Raw genomic sequence first — 6,000 nt, forward strand, 5'->3', positions numbered from 1 at the left:
ACACTGGACAAACCAACAGTCCATCAAATTTCTCCTCCTCCAGAAGAGAATGCAAAACAATTAATTATTTACATAAAGTCCATTAAAAGTTTTTTTACAAAAATGTCAACATCAGAAAGCTTAGAAGTACTCAAAAGAACAGGGTGACAAGAAAAGGATGTTAAGCCAGAAGACATGACTGCTTTCACTTAAAAAATACTGTGATGACAAGATTACCATAAAAAATAAAATAAAACAAAGCAAAATAAAATAAAATAAAATCTGGTGTCACTAAATGACACAAGGAATAAAAGAACAAGAGTCCAACATGCAGCCCACACCTCTGCTCTAATGCACACATTTGCCTGGCAGCACTGCTGTCTCCAACTGTGCCACTAGAAAAGCTGCAGAGGCCTGGAGCAGTAACCAGTGGACACAAACTCTGCTGGGCAGCCTGGACTCCTCACATGTGGCTTGCACAGAACATTTTCACACAGGGTACACAAAGGCTTCAATTTTCTGTCCCCAGACAGAAGGGACTCGGCCTCTTTCTTCCTTCTGTGCCCTTCTGTAACTGCTCACGGGTTCTCCATGGTTGTTTGAGTACAAAGGAGGCTGTTAGCTCAGAAACACCACCTGGGAACAAGGCAGTGTAAGGTGAGCAGCAGAGGAGGAAGAACGAAGCTGCTTAAGTAAATTCTGAGAGGTAATTACCTTCTGAGAGAGAACTGTCTGCATAGGAGACACACAGTAAATATCAGATATTCTGCTTTATTAGCTTCTGCCACACTATCTCATATGCCAGTTCAGAAATAAACTGCAGAGAGAGGAAATTGTAAAAAGTTGAGAGAAGAAATGGTTGAGAAAACATACTTAGAATTTAGTCATAAAGAGAGATGTGCATGGAGTAGAATTCAGTAGATGAGTGCAAGTATCTTTTTCTACCTGATTGAGAGAACAGAAGAAATGATGCTTGAAAGCTTTCAGCAAACAGAGAGGAACCACAAACATGTTAAAAGACCAGCTTTTCATACAGAAGAGTGACAAGCTGCATAAATTATATTAAATATTACATCTAGCTAAAGAAGCCTAAAATCCCATAGTTTAGGAGAAAAAAAAATGAGCAAATACACATTGAAGGTTGTAAAGGCTAAATTAGACAAATTATTTGTCACATTTTTATCACAGATAATCTTGTCTTTCCACAGGGAGAAGGAGGAGACAACTTCTTTACACCCTTTGCAGCTGGATTTTCTACAAGGCTATAATATATTAAATGGGGCTATTGTAATTTCACTAACTGTGAGGATAGTTGGAAGGATAACTGTATTAAAAATTTTATGGAAGTGAGGACCAGATTAAAAAAATTGCCTTTGTTGGTAGGTGAAGAAATGAAAGGTAAAAAACCACAGAGAGCAATTTTCAAAATTGAAGTTCTTATAAAACATGCAATTAGGTGAAAACAGCGGATATCATCCAGAAATTTGGTGATGTTGTAAAAGGTCTATGCTAGAATGCATTCTAAAAACATGAATTTCTTGCTAAATTAAACATCCTGCTTTTATCTTAAATAACATAGAATTGCATTTGTGTAGAAATTGCACTTGAGTTTTTAAACTTTGAAAAAAAAGCCAAAAAGTCAGTGTGAATTACCAGAAAAAAACCTGCCAAAATGTAAGGTCCATTCCCAACAAAACAAAATTAAAGAAAAAACCACAAAAGTTTCTTTAATTTTGTGTTATGGAGGGAAAATAATGAATGTGCTGTGATGGGGATGATTACATTAGAAAGACAAAAAAACTGTTTTGTTGCTCAGCTTGGCAAATGAACTGTACATTCCCTGTCCCTATTGAGAAGATTGTGGGATCTCAGCACATCGTTCCCGATGTCCAGAGATGCCAGGAGAACCCTTGGGGGTCTCGAAAATCCTGGAATGTTGCCAAGAGTGTTTGGTGGCTTGATTTTGATCCATCCACAGAAGTAACAAGAGTCTGAGGACAAGAGAATCACTTTAGAGTACAAGGTGTAAAAGGGACACATTTAGAGGGTGAGATATAGACTTTAAGGTTTTTGGTACAGGGGGGTTATGGAGACAAGATGGAGGGATCAGGCCGTGTCTTGTCCTTCTTCTTTCTTCTTCTTGTCCTCCATCTCCTGTGGTGATGTTGGCACTTGGGGATTGGTTTATGGTGAAGGTGCACTTGCTAACATGGGTGAAAAGCATTGGGAAATAAAGGTTAATATCATGTACGTAGATTTTAGTATAAAAAGACACGACCGCCCCGTGGGTGGTCAGAGAGTGCCTGTGACTGCTTGCAGATCAGACCTCTGTTGGGCAGACAGAAAAATTTTGTAGATAAGAAATAATAAACAATCAGAAGACCGAAAAGCTGAAGAGTCCAGACTCGTCCTTTGAATCGCGTGCCACCCAAGAACCGCCCTACCCGTGTCGGGGCACAGACAGACAGCCGGACACGACAGAAGATGAGAACAATTTCTTCTGATGAGAAAAGAAAGCAAGTGCTGCCATCTCTGCCCACTAATAAAGGCCACGAGGGAAGCAGAGGGGACAAGCGTTTGTTTGCTCCCTCTGAGCCCCGGGTTTGCCTGCAGCCCCTGTGGCTGTGCACAGGGAGCTGTTCCTGGAGCTCTCCCTCTGCCCTGCTCACAGGGAACTGTTCCTGGAGCTGGAGCTCTCCCTCTGCCCTGCTCACAGGGAGCTGTTCCCGGAGCTCTCCCTCTGCCCTGCTCACAGGGAGCTGTTCCCGGAGCTGGGGCTCTCCCTCTGCCCTGCTCACAGGGAACTGTTCCCGGAGCTGGGGCTCTCCCTCTGCCCTGCTCACAGGGAACTGTTCCTGGAGCTGGGGCTCTCTCTCTGCTTATAGGGAACTGTTCCTGGAGCCGGGGCTCTCCCTCTGCCCTGCTCACAGGGAGCTGTTCCTGGAGCTCTCCCTCTGCCCTGCTCACAGGGAACTGTCCCTGCCTGGGTTTCAATGCTGCTCCAATGTCTGGGGTGAGCAGCAGAGCTGAGCAAGTGGGGTTCCCAAAATCAGCCCCTCCCGTGGACTCACTCCTGATGGGCAGGGCCAGCACTGCAGGGCTCTGCCACAGGGGCATCAATGGGCTCCTTCAGACAAGCTTAAATTGCACAAATCTTGCTTAAATTTACTGCCTTGGATTTATCTTTTTTTCTTTTAAATGTGTTAGAATTGTTCGGCAATTCAAAATTACCAGTCACACAGGGATGCTCAGAATATGGATTGAACACGTGTACAATTTTTTGAAATATTAGAAGCTCTTCTTAGGCTGAAATTGGAGGTTTTGTAGTTAAAAAAAATCCAGTTTTTAACCATTTTGTTTGAATGTCATTGAAATAAATGCATGTATTTGGAGCATGTTTGAAAGTAAACAAAGGTGTAGAAATAAAACAGCAAAGACAAAAAAGCCAAGAACAAGAATATGACTGGTTGTATGGAGTATTTCTAGCAAAAGGACAAAATTAGGATAAAAGGAAATCAGCATTAGCAGCGAATACAAAAATTTATCAGCAAAAATTTCAATGGAGAAGAAAGGAAAACAATAAAGAGAGCTGAGAACAGTCCATCACTTAGGACTGTAACAGCAAAAGTGGAAAAGAAGATTGAAGATTAAAACAGCACTTAATTAAAACTATTAATTGAAATTGTATATGATTGCACAGGGAACTGTTATGTCAACAGCCATTGAATATTAGATTAAATGCACAAATATTGTGCTTTTCATTTTTAATTTAAATAAGTTCCTAGATATAAAGGAGTCTGGAAAATGCCATTCCTTCTGCCTTCATTACTTGATAGTAAAAGCAAAGAAAAACCACATTCTTCTGCTCTTGAAGCCAATCTGAAATGGTGTCAATAGGACATTTTTTAACATTTCTACAAACTTAAGGAGACTCATATTGAACTTCTACCATTATAATCAAACTGTTCTCTTACTCTGAAGCTATTTAAAAAACTATTAAGTTTTTAAGCTTTCATAATGTCTCTGAGAAGTGCTTCTCTCACTGGTCTCAGAGGCAGTGTTTTGTTAGGAAAAAAAGTTTTCCTTTCAGAAGAGAAGGGACTCAATTTGCTGGTATTCATGTGAGCTACTTTGACTCCATCAAATCTGAGCTCCATATATCAATTTTTTGCTAATAGAAAGGGTTATCTGCATTCACACCAGAACTGTGTGTGATTTAACAGGTGACTGCTAAGAACTGTTTGTCACAGGACATTAAATGGAAGGAACTGAATACAATGGATTTAATAGGAGAGAAAACTGGGCCAAATAGTTCAGGGAAAGGGGTTGAAGGGAAGATAATGGAAGATAAAAAAATACCTCAGGATCAAATGAGAGAAGCAACAGAATGAATTTAAAAGGGGAAAGTGGAAACAGAAGATAGATGAGAAAATTAGGAGATGAAAAGCTAAAAAAATCAACAGCTTAACCAAAAGATTGGTAATTTAGGAGCTGCAGGAAAGTTCTAAGGGCAAGGTGATAAGACCATAGATAGAGGAACACAAGGTTAAGAGCCCAGCTAACACCCAAAGACTGAGTGAAGGTTGTAAATGTGTTCCAAAGCACTGCAAGTCATTTCAACTGTGCACACAGCAGCACCTGAAATCACCACTTCCCATTTCAGCCAGCAAACCAGTGGCAGACTGGTGGTGCTCCTGTCACTGTCAGGAAAAATAAGTAAATCACACTTTTTAGCTGAATTTCCTCATCTACACAGTAATGCTCAGAAATATTAGTGTTTGCAGAGCAGAAAATGTCTTTATGGATGGTTTTTCTTCTCAGTAGATCTAAGGTAGGAAGGACCCCTAAGTTTATGTAGGACTTTATTCATTAAGGAATTATAAAGCTTGTTTCTAAGTTGCAAAATATAAACAGAAGTATTATAAAAGTATGAATATTATTATTTACAGAATCACAAAATGGTCCAGGTCACCAGAGATGAAATCATAATTTCCCCATGTCTCTGCTCAAAGAGGGTCACCACAATTAGTCTGAGCAGGATAGTGCCCAGATGGCTTTTGAATATCCCCAAAAGACAGGGACTCCACAACCTCTCCAGGCTGCCTGTGCTCTGTGACCCCCAGTTAAAGAGGTTTTCCTTCTGTTCAGAGGGAACCTTTTCTGTTTCAGTTTGTGCCCATTGCCTCTTACCTTATTTTGGTACCACCAAAAATGTTCAGCTTGGTGAGTGGAATAAAGGACAGGCATGGTCAATCGTCCCAAACTCAAACACTTCCTTTAAAGACACAACCTGCTTCCAGCTCCAGCTATTCCATCACATCTCTGCCTTCTTTTATTTCCCCTGTTTGCAAATTCACTGTGTAATGCTGCATTAAAACATTGCTTGCTCCTTCAAATGCTGGACTGTTCTGATCAATATCAAGGACAACTGCTGGAATAAATTAAGCAATCCAGGGCAGCATACAGTCCAAATACTGTAATTAGTACTCTTTCCAGATTTAAGACAGTATAAAAGAATATAAGCTTTTGCTAAACTACATAATTAAGAACTAATAGTTAAAACCTGACATTAGGTAGAGAATAGTCAAAAAGGGCTTATGAACTGATGCAGATGGAATCTGTAAGGTGAAGATCCTGATCACCTGCTTGAATTGAGATGCAGCAATGAAGCATGGCCAGGCTTTAGAAGCCAATTTGTGGAGTAAACAAATCAACGTTAGCAAACAGTGGATGATTGTATGGAGCTGATTTGCTCATCCAGTAAGTGAAGGGAGAAATATCTGCTCATCATCCCCTCTTTTATCTGAGCCTGAGCTAATGCCTGTGCAGTCAATGGAATTTTTTCATTGACTTCTAAGATGAAATAAAATCTCTTGAAACAAGAGAAAAAATTAGTTCCTTGTATTTTCACTATCTGGAATGCTGAAGGAAGATAATATTAAACCAAATAAAACTGATTTAACACTTCTTTACTGTTGAGACCGATTTTTTTTCCCCCTTAGGACACCCCTATTGTTAGCA

This window comes from Agelaius tricolor, unplaced genomic scaffold (assembly GCF_023055355.1).
Source record: "Agelaius tricolor isolate 1412-34295 unplaced genomic scaffold, bAgeTri1.0.p SCAF_18, whole genome shotgun sequence".
Lineage (NCBI taxonomy): Eukaryota > Metazoa > Chordata > Aves > Passeriformes > Icteridae > Agelaius > Agelaius tricolor.